The following is a 10,531-nucleotide window of genomic DNA, read 5'->3' on the forward strand; positions in this document are numbered from 1 at the left end:
CCAGAGCATCTATCTGGAGGACCCAGCCTCTGGTTGCCTCAGGGCATGGTCCGGGACTATGCCCTGACCTGCTTTTTTTTGTTTCAGTTTTTTTAGACCCCTGGATATCCAGGGGTCTAATTTTCTCCCTGTGCTGCAAACTTGCAGCGCAGGGAACCTTTTTTCATTCCCGCACATGCCTCTTGCCCCACCTCAAAAGGGTTTGAGGTGGGGCAAGAGGCATATGCGTGCCCATTTGGATGCGCCCTATGATGCTAGCTCTTAGCAACAGCCAAGTCAATCAATCTTAAGAGAGAGAATAACAGAAGCAGTCCATGACCCCAACATGTATAAAAATGTATCTTGATTTTTAGACTGAAAAATGATGCACAAAGGTTTATTTCTCACTACTAAGTTTACAACCCAGAGTAGACCAACAAATAGACTGAGTTTGAAATCTGCTACACTTCTATGGAAGTCACTGAATAGCTTTACATGAAGCATTGCATCTTTGTCAGTCAATCTTTTATTTTTATAATACAATAGGCCAGAGGTGATCAGTGCAACCGACAGCCGAGATGTGCAACACGTATGTCAGAAGATCCTCCTCCTCATCTTTTTATGTCATGACAACTGGGCAGCAATTGCACAAGACCAAAGAAATGCTTACCTTTGTGGTGTCTCTAGCTTAGGGCATGTGCACATTCCCAGGGCCTGATCTATAATCACACAGCTTATTTAAGCTGTGTGACCCTAGATTGGGTCCCTGCTTGTGTATGTTTGCTGGTGCTGAAAGCTGCACTGGGAACCTGATCTAAGTAAGTTGGGGTGGGATCAGGGGGCTAGAGGATTTGGGTGGGAGTTTGCTAGGATTTGAGGGGCTAGTGGGTCTGCAGGGGAGGCTGTCCATCTGGGGGTGGTGCAGGGGCAGTTGGAAGGCTAAAAAATAACTCTGTCAGGGAGAGGTAGGAAAAGTACAGCCCTGGGACTGGGGCAAATTCCTGGGCTTTCCGAGCTCTGGGGCTGCATTCTGTGGGGCATGGATTATTTTGATCTATGTAGTGCACTTTCTCAGGTAAACTAAATTAGATTGAGCCAGCCATTTTTTGCCTGTTCTTAACTCCCTGAATGCACATACAGTTTAGCCATTAAATTGACCTAACCTTAGTTAGATTGGTCTAAGTGTAATGTGTGCACATACCCTTAGATGCTTATTCAGCCATTTCACTCACCCTACAGCAGTTCAGCGTCTGCAGTAGAAGCGCTTGATGATCCATTTGTGCAAAACATATGTTTAACTTTAAACTTGTGAATGCTCCTATTGAAGGAAAGCTAGGTACATGCTTAAACACAATGCTTTACTGAAGCCTTATAAAAGTTCTTGGTAATAATAAGTCTTCCAAATGGTTCCTGGTCTCCAACATCTGAATCTACAACTATAGATCTATTACATCTAAATGAAAAGGTAAATCAGTATAAAACAAAGTGTGCCTGATAATATGTATTACATAAGCAATGTTGGATTACATAATTAAACAAGTTGAAAGGATGCCATACAGAGCTAATAATTAAAAAAAAAAAAGCCAACACAGAGGATAGTCATTGTCCCTCTACCTTCTAGATCTGAAGTGGTAAACATTTGTAATATTGTAGTATGTGCTGGGTATTTGTCATTTTTTGGAAATTATGATTGTGCAAACATTATGAATGGCTTTAATGAAAGCTTCTTAAATGTCTTTAACTCTCTGGTATAATATAAGAGTGAAACATGTTCTAGCTGCCTCCACTTTAATGAACATCTGAGCTGAACAACCTTGTATACTAACTTCTGATTTCTAGTTTTCGACAGGTGAGAAATGGTCTCCTCATCTGCAGCAGCAGTAGCCTATCATGTTGTTCCAGTTGCTGCCTGCTCTTTGCTAATGTGTACAATGATGAACAGCATTTCCATTGCTGCTGGGAACCCTGTCATTCTTCATGATATCATCAGAATAAGTCAGAAAAGGCACTAGTATAATGAGGAACAGGAAATAAAGTGGGCAGAGTTTAAAAACAGGCTAGACATTTAAGTGTCCAAACCAAACAAGACACAGTAAAAGCTACAAGGCCCATCTTGGAGCTTGGACAGTGGCTTCCTTCAACAAACAGCTCCTTTTTTAATATTTATCAGTAGGTATGATATAGTGCTATAAAACAGCCCAGTTATGCTCTATTCGTAGACCAATTGATAAGCTGCAACTGGGTAAATACACAGTTTAGTGACAACCACCATATATGAAGACCCTGTTTCCAAGTTTATATGATTCATAGTAAGTAAATAAATATTACCTAAGAAAATGGTTTATTATTGATTTTAATGATCAACCTCCCTGCCAAAAAACGTCTGGTGCCATAACTTGGGAGATAAAGTTTCAGTTTGGACATTATATAACAAAGCACCTTTGAAGTAAGTTGTCATGATTAGGTAAAAGGAACTAAGGGAGAAGCTGAAAGTAGCTAGTGCTATATTATTAGGGCCAACATTGAAATTTGACACTTGCTTAGAGAAAAATAGAGGTGCCACCAAGAGATGATGCAGTGCTCAAATGTATCTGGATAGCATATCTGTAGTTCATCTGCTCCTTCATTAGTAACAAGAGCAGGATGGAGAAATTATATTCACAAATGCTTATTCCCAAATGCAAGCAGTGATGTATTCAGGAGTACCCACAAGACAGAACTTTGCCAGAGGGTGAAGCTGGGGGTTGCAATAGGCAAGTGCATGGATTGCAGTGTTCTTGGCTGCCTGGCAAGATAATGCTGGAGAGAAGAGGGAACAGTCTATTCAGGATAACAGAAACACATCTTTACCACCTCTCATTTTTTACTCTTTATGGCTGCAGAGTGGTCAAGATATTTTTTCTTTAAAACACAAGGAAAAAATACCCAGGTCCTACCTATTTTTCCTTTAAACATATAAGGGAAAAAACATTTCAAACTTATAACAAATCCCTCCTGGACACTGACCACCTTCCTTTCAGCTTATTTCATCTTAAGCCATCTCTCATGCATCCAGTCCACAATTCTCTCCAAACTGGCAAAAAGAACTGGATTCACTGGACACAAAATGTACACATGCAAGGCCTACATTTTAACTTTGGAAATACCCATCATCTCTCTAGATTTGGCCCAAGAACACCTCCTTTTGGACTCATCATAGGATGATTTGGCATTTAATCATCTGACCTGTTTTTGTAATTCTTTAACTTATTGATTCCATTGCTATACTAAAAACATGCAGTCATTCACTAGATGCTATTAAGGATAATTAAGGCTACTATGATGTCATGGAGCAAACAGTACAATATTGTTATGGATCCAAAGATGGTTAGGAGACAGCAAACAAGGTGTGGGAATAAATGGACAGTTTTTATCATGGCTAATGGTAGCACAGAAAAGTGGCACCAAACCACAGCAGGATACATGTTTAACTTTGTTATCATAAATTTGGGAAAGAGGTAGATTGTAAAGTGATAAAATTTGCAGATGACACCAGTATTTAGGTTAGATTATTTAAGGTTGGGGCAAACTCTGAGGATTTTCAGAGGGACCTGGCCTATGCAAGTTAAAGGATCATATGATAGCAAATGTAATTCATTCTTGATAAATGCAAAGTCAGTCACACAGGAAAAGATTTTTTAGCTACTCATCCCTTTCATTGAAATCTAACAGCTCAGAAAAAGGACCTGGTCATTATCAATGGGAAAAAAACTTGCTTAAAAAAGAGATGTTCAACAGTAGTAAAAAAAAAAAAAAGAAATATTAAGTTGCAGAAGGAATGAAATGCAGAATCATATATAGGCAGTCCTCGACTTACAATGTTTCGAGTTACAACATTTCACACTTACAACATTTATAAATTGACACCCTGTTTCAACTTTATGACATCAGTTTCAACTTTATAATGCTTCATTCAACATGATGCCACGCCACTGAGCAAGTTTGCTGTGTCACCATCTCCCTGAAAAACATCTGTCCCAACTTCCTTGGACAGTTTCTTTAAGAAAGCAGACAAGACTCTAGAAAAACCTGCAGCCAAGGTTCCTGAGAAGACTCCAGCCAAAAAACCTTCAAAAAGTCCAACCAAGAGCCCTTCAAAAAGTCCAGCAAAGTCACCTCAAAGGAGTCTTTCCAAATCAATATGACTGCTATTTTCAATATAAATACATTAATGTAGTTATGTTACTCATCTATAATTGACAAAATTCTGGATTATTTTTGGTGATAATAGGGTATCAGGCCTTGGTTCAGTAACCAATCCCCCATTTATAACATTGTTTTCTATGGGGAAATCAGTTCTGATTTACAGCGTTTTGACTTAAGACACAGTTTTTAGGAACCAATTGTGTCGTAAGTCTGAGGACTGCCTGTAATGTCATTGATAGGTGTCCCTTCACCTGAAATGCTGTGTTCAGACTTAGTCACCCCATCTCAGAAAGGATATAGCCAAACTGGTGTGGGTTCAGAGACTGGTGAGGGACTGAAAAACCTGGGGCTGTTTCCTCGAGAGATGCTGAAGATACATAAATGCTATGGAGAAAGATGATCAGAAACTTTACTTACCCACTAATATAGTTTAAAAACCCAGTGAAACTGAAAGACAAATTAAAAGTGAAAAAAGAGAAATACCTTTTCTTCACACCTGAGTTCTCCATTTGGCCTGTGTAACATTGCGACAAACTTTTCAAGCCAAGGGGTTAGTAGGATTAAGCATAGCAAAGGCTTCAAAAGCATGTTCCCTGAAGCAGGTTTTTTCAAAACTTTTCAGTAGTTTTTTTCCTGAAAAAAAATGTGAAATTCAAGTACTCTGCAGAAGTCAGAATGAAATCATGCTTCAGGGTGCAGAAAAACTTTTACATAGTGATGGCAAGAAGGACCCCAAAGGTAGATTATTTTATAATTACTTTACTTTGAAGCACCTGGTGCTGTTATTAGACCTGTTGTATTGGATCAGATCTTGGTTTGATTCAGTGTGAAAATTCCTATGTTCCTGAAACTAACGGTAAAGACTTGGCCATGCCATTGTTTACTTTCCATAGCTGTTATTTTATTTATTGGTTTGTGTTGAGGGGAGACAGAAATGATTCTATAAAGGAGGTAAAAACATCTTATTTTTATTGTATCATTGGAGGCATTTTATTGATTGAAAAGAAGATTGACTAAACTGAGATTTAAACAATGATTGGCTCTGGCGTTAACTCATATAGTTAATACCACTGATTTGTCATGCTGAGTGATGTGAAAAAGATGAACAATTGGTTGTTGATTATTGAACATCTCAGTGCAGAACAAATTTGGCACATCATACAAGAGGGTATTCTAATGAGCTAGAGTTTCTGCCAGTTCCTTAAGAGCCAGTACCCCCACAGCCCACTTTGTACATAGTCAAGGTATTTAACTAAATTCAAGCTCACTAGCAAATTGCACACAAGGTGGTGAGGTCTTAGGATCTGTGTGAATGAAGTACTTTAGGAACTGTTTTGCATGCACCTGCCTGCTAATCCCATCCCTTCACTCTGTGGCAATGAGTAATTAACATAAAATACAGCAATTATTTTGAGAACTGCTATGCTCTTTGCATACTGTGACAGACATGTTATTAAACTATCCCCGTGAGCTTTTTATTAATTTATTGGATTCAAGACTGTGCCCTTAATACTGCAGTAGTCCTAGAAAAATTACTTGGTTATAAAAAAAGGATCCAGGCAAGAGACATCCCCATGATTCTAAGAAATCTAACATGATGGGATGACCCTCTTTGTAATGATTTTTTAAAGGTAAGGAGTGAAAGGAATGGAAATGAAAGCAACTATGGTAGCCAAAGAGTGATTTAGGTTTTTAGCCATATATTAGCCTTAAACACACTGGTTATATAGAGCAGTAACTCAGCATGGAGCAAAATGGTTTTTTGTTATTTTCTTCTCTAGAATGTGTACTAGCTGGAGAGCCCTGAAACATCAAAGTCTTGTCTCTCCCAAAAAGGAAGAACAGTGGCTTTACACATTTGCTCATATGGCAAGTTTCTTTGACTCTTACCTAACAGGAACCACCAATAGGACTGAAAGGACAGTAAGTTGTATATGCCCAATCAATTATTCAACATTCTCCCTCTCTCTCTTTAAGCTGGTATTATGAACAAGGATGCCTCCTCTTTTTGCTAGATGGGATGATATGTGATGTGAATTGTGTGCATAAGAACAAGACATAAATTGCTGCCCTTAGACACTTTCAATCATAGCTGATCCTGGATGTATTTTTCTTTCCAACCAAGAAACAAGTAAGTGTGTCATTATCAGTTTTCCAGAAAAAATGTCACTTGTTAGGGCAGTTATATAAACTCAACAAATATTTCTAACTTTTTTCCTATGTAGGGATCTGTTCTGCTGATGTATTCTAATGTAATCTATTCTATTCTGTTAATGTACATGTATGAATTCCACTGATGCAGACTAGTTACATACATATATCACAGAGGAAAACTCAACCCTTTTGGACATATATCACCTCAGGACTGTGTTAGGAAAGATCGCGGTGAGCAATGTCATCCTGGCTCTGTGTTCTGCCTCCCCAGAACAGATGTAGTATAGTTGTCTTAGGGTGCATCTATATGTGCACTTTACTGCAGAGTTGACTAATTAGCCCCACAGTATTAGGGTGCAGTAAATTAACTCCACTGTGAGATAATACTGTTGGGGACAGTACTGTCTGACAGCAGAGTAATTAAATGTGATGAAATGCATGTGTAGATGGTAATATGGGCTGGCTGGGGCACAAGAGTGTTAAAATGCAGGGGCTGCTTGCTGCATGACCCCACACTGCAGCAGTCTTGTGCTCCACCCAGTCTCTCCACCACTCAATGCTGCCACCCAGAGCCCATGACTGACTTCCTTTCTGCCCCCCCTGCCTTAAACTGCTGCTGTCCCAGGTGCACGTGCAGATGCTGCGCCCAGGACCAGTTGACTCCAGTGCAAACAACTCCAGAATTTATTGTGTCTCATTAACTGAACATTTATATGCACCCTTAGTGTAGTAATTAGTGTATGCCAGTAAACTGTCTTGAGAAAGAGATATTATGGGTACATGCCTAGCACTATACTAGCATGACTACATTACATTCATTTCAGGAGACAGCATAGGATTGAGTGCATGCTTAGTGTATTTGTGGATGACACTAAGTTGAGTGGAGTTTCAGACACTTCGGAGAGTAGGGTTCTGAATGACCTGGATAGATTGGAAAAATGGTACACAATCAATCAGGGGAAATTCAGAGAGGACAAGTGCAAAGTCCTACCACACTAGGAATGGAATAATTGCATCATGCACAAATACAGACTGGGGAGTGACTGACTAGGTTGCAATACTGCAGAGAAGGATCTGTGGGTTACAGTAGATCATAAGCTGAGTATGAGCCAATAGTGTGTTCTTACTGCAAAATCAAGAAAAATGATTTTTTTGCTCTATTCAGGACTTGAGCCCCACACTTCAAGAAGGATGTGCAGAGTTTGAAAAGAGTCCAATGCAAGGCAATAAAAATGTTTAGGGGCTTGGGAGGCCAAGATTAGGATTAAGTTTCTGACTAGGAAGGTAGTCAAACATTGGAACAGACTACTTAAAGGAGTTGTGGAATCTTCCTCTTTGGAAGTTTTTAAGACCAGGTTGGACAGACATTTGGTTAGTATGGCTTGGTCAGGGATAATCCTGCCTTAAGCAGTGGGGTGGAGTGGATGGGCTTATGAGGTACCTTCCAGCCCTACTATCCTAGTAGAGATCCATGCTGGGGGGTCTCCTCGCCGCTGCTCCCTGCCCCACACTGCCACAGCAATGGCGGCAAGGAGACCCCTGGCACAGATCTCTGCTCCCTGCGGAGCCAAGTCACGTGGCAGGGACCAGCAGGTTTGCTCGCCAATCTGCACTGCAAGGCCTTGCGCTGCCCCAGATCTCTTCTGCCTGTGGAGCCAGGTCATGTGGCAGGGACCGGCATTGCCCTGCCATGCAACCTGGCTCCACAGGGAGCAGATATCCATGCCAGGGCCTCCTTGCCACTGCTGCTTGCCCTGTGAAGCCTGGCATTGCTGCCTTCTGTTTCGATTCAAATTCAGTGTTTCAGGTGCTGAAACATCCTGAAACACCTCCAAATTGAAACGGTTACTGAAATTTCACACAGCCTTACTCTACAGCATGGTCCTGACATGACATAGACATTGTTGTAATGTTTTTCAGTTTCCTGCGAGTCTTGCTAGGTAAAAAAAGGAGCTGAAGTTAATAATGTAAATGTATTATAGGTAAAGTGGAAGATGGAGGATATTCTCGGGTGATAATGGAATATTGGATTCACATTGAAAAAGTACATAAACTTCTATTACCAATAGAATCAGGCATTTTTTTTTAAACAGGCATTTAGAACCAATTTTTACCCTAAATGTATAAAATGCAATCTCATTGGGAATAATGGTTTTGTATTATCCTGGTGGGAAGACTTTGTCTTCAAAGCTCTCAAAATGTCTTTTCTCCATGGTTTTCCTATGGAATCTGGTGTAAAATATATGCTTTTATGTTCCATAACAGAAAATTAAATGTAAATTACCTGAAATGTTATTTTTTTCTAGGATTCTATGGTAGCTATGTTGTTTCAGCTTTAAGTGCCTTTACAAAAATCACACAATAAATTGAATAAAACTGTTCAATAAACATGACCTTTTATCACCCTGACAGATCTAAATAGGTACAGTGACCATGGAATAAAACTTGCATCAGTATTTTTCCCATTGTAGCATATTCAAAATGCATACAGTATGGTTTCTGATATAAAATATACTCCCTTATTTTAAAAGAAAGCAAAGAGGTAGCCTACAGCCTTCAACTCTAATACAAAATGCTCTCCTGTACCACAATATCCATAATTTTAGAGACATTAGTATCAATCATTTTCTTGTACATTTCTCTAGATACATACGATATGAAAGGCTCTTTAAGAAAACATGTTCCCTAATCATTTGTTCTTGGCTTCTTAGTTGAAGAACCTTTATTTTTTTCCTGATGAAATATTTGCTGCCTCCAATCACCTGGGGATTGCTACCTTGATGAAGCCACTGATATATGCCCCATCAGTCTCAGAGGGTTTTCCTAGCCTACTTTTCACCTTCTTCTTGCCAATTAAGCTGCCGAATTATGTATGATAGTGAGGGTCACTTCTTTTTCCAAGTGCTAGTCTGCATTGGTAGAGATGACAGTAGCATACTGGTCTGGTGAATAATTAGAATGAATCTTCAAAGCCCCGAAATCCCATTTTACAGGCTACACACTAACTATTTTTAACCTCATCTTCTCTCTCATAACAGACTGTGTTTTTATCATGAAAGACTACTATGGCATTCTATTTTGAATTATAATATTTTAAATTGAGAAGCTGATGGATAAAATTAACAGGGTGGTGATACTGAAAAAAAATCAGGATAGTCAGTACATAATACTGGGCTTCTTTCCAGACAATAAAACAGAATTGTGCCCAAGAATCACAGAAGATGAATAAGTCTTCACAGGGCAAAAGTGTACAAAATAATCCTTCAGTTTTTGCATTTTACAATACTTGCAATAATATCACTTTTCAAAAGGGTAGTAATTAAGCCTTGTGGATATTCAGAACAGAAGGACATTTTATTTATTTATTTATATATTTTAGTAAAAGGCTGTATATAAGTCGATGAGGACTTTTAGGACACTGGAATTTTTGTTTGGCAATCTGGCCAAAAATTTACACAAGAGATAAAGAGGGCTTAATTTTATACTGTGCAGTCTCAGCAAAAATCAATGGGATGTGCAGGACACAAAATTATAAACCAGACTAGAATTCAGTTGTTCCATGCCCAGTAAAAAATGTCTTGTTTGCCACACTAAAATGGCTATTCTGAAAGGAAGAAAACTTGGTCTTAGCAGCAGCAACATCAGAGAGCTGTGGTATGGGATGATTATGCTGTTAAAGGGCTTTAATGAAAAGCAACATATGAGTTTGAGTGTGGTATTTGATGTGGCATCAGCTGTACCTGTGTTAGGTTCGCTCTTGTTAAACCAGGGGTGGGCTAAATACGGTCTGTGGGCCAGATCCAGCCTGTGTAGGGACTTGGTCTGGCCTGCGGTGGGTCCCTTGGTCCCACCTGGCCCAGGTGCCATCCAGCCCATAGCATGTTGTGCCACCCCATGGCATACAGTGGGACTGGACCAGCTTTGCAACTGGACTGCATTTCTAGGCAAATGCAAGATTTCCCCCTAACACAATACAATATTCTATATATACAAAGGGATTAGTTCGTCTGTCTGTCCATAATGCTCTTGGGGGACGTGGCTCCTGATGAGGTGTGGCTCTAGCCAGTGATGTGCATGGGGTGAACTTCCCATCAAGAATGATAGCGGGGACGGAGTGCTGCCACGACAGCAGGGATGGAGCAGTGGGGGGGGGGCGCATGGCTGTATTTGGACTGGGGGGGGGGAGAATGGTGGCAGGGGTGGAGGGCTGGCA

This window comes from Gavialis gangeticus, unplaced genomic scaffold (assembly GCF_001723915.1).
Source record: "Gavialis gangeticus isolate Ggan-Ray unplaced genomic scaffold, GavGan_comp1, whole genome shotgun sequence".
NCBI classification, from domain to species: domain Eukaryota; kingdom Metazoa; phylum Chordata; order Crocodylia; family Gavialidae; genus Gavialis; species Gavialis gangeticus.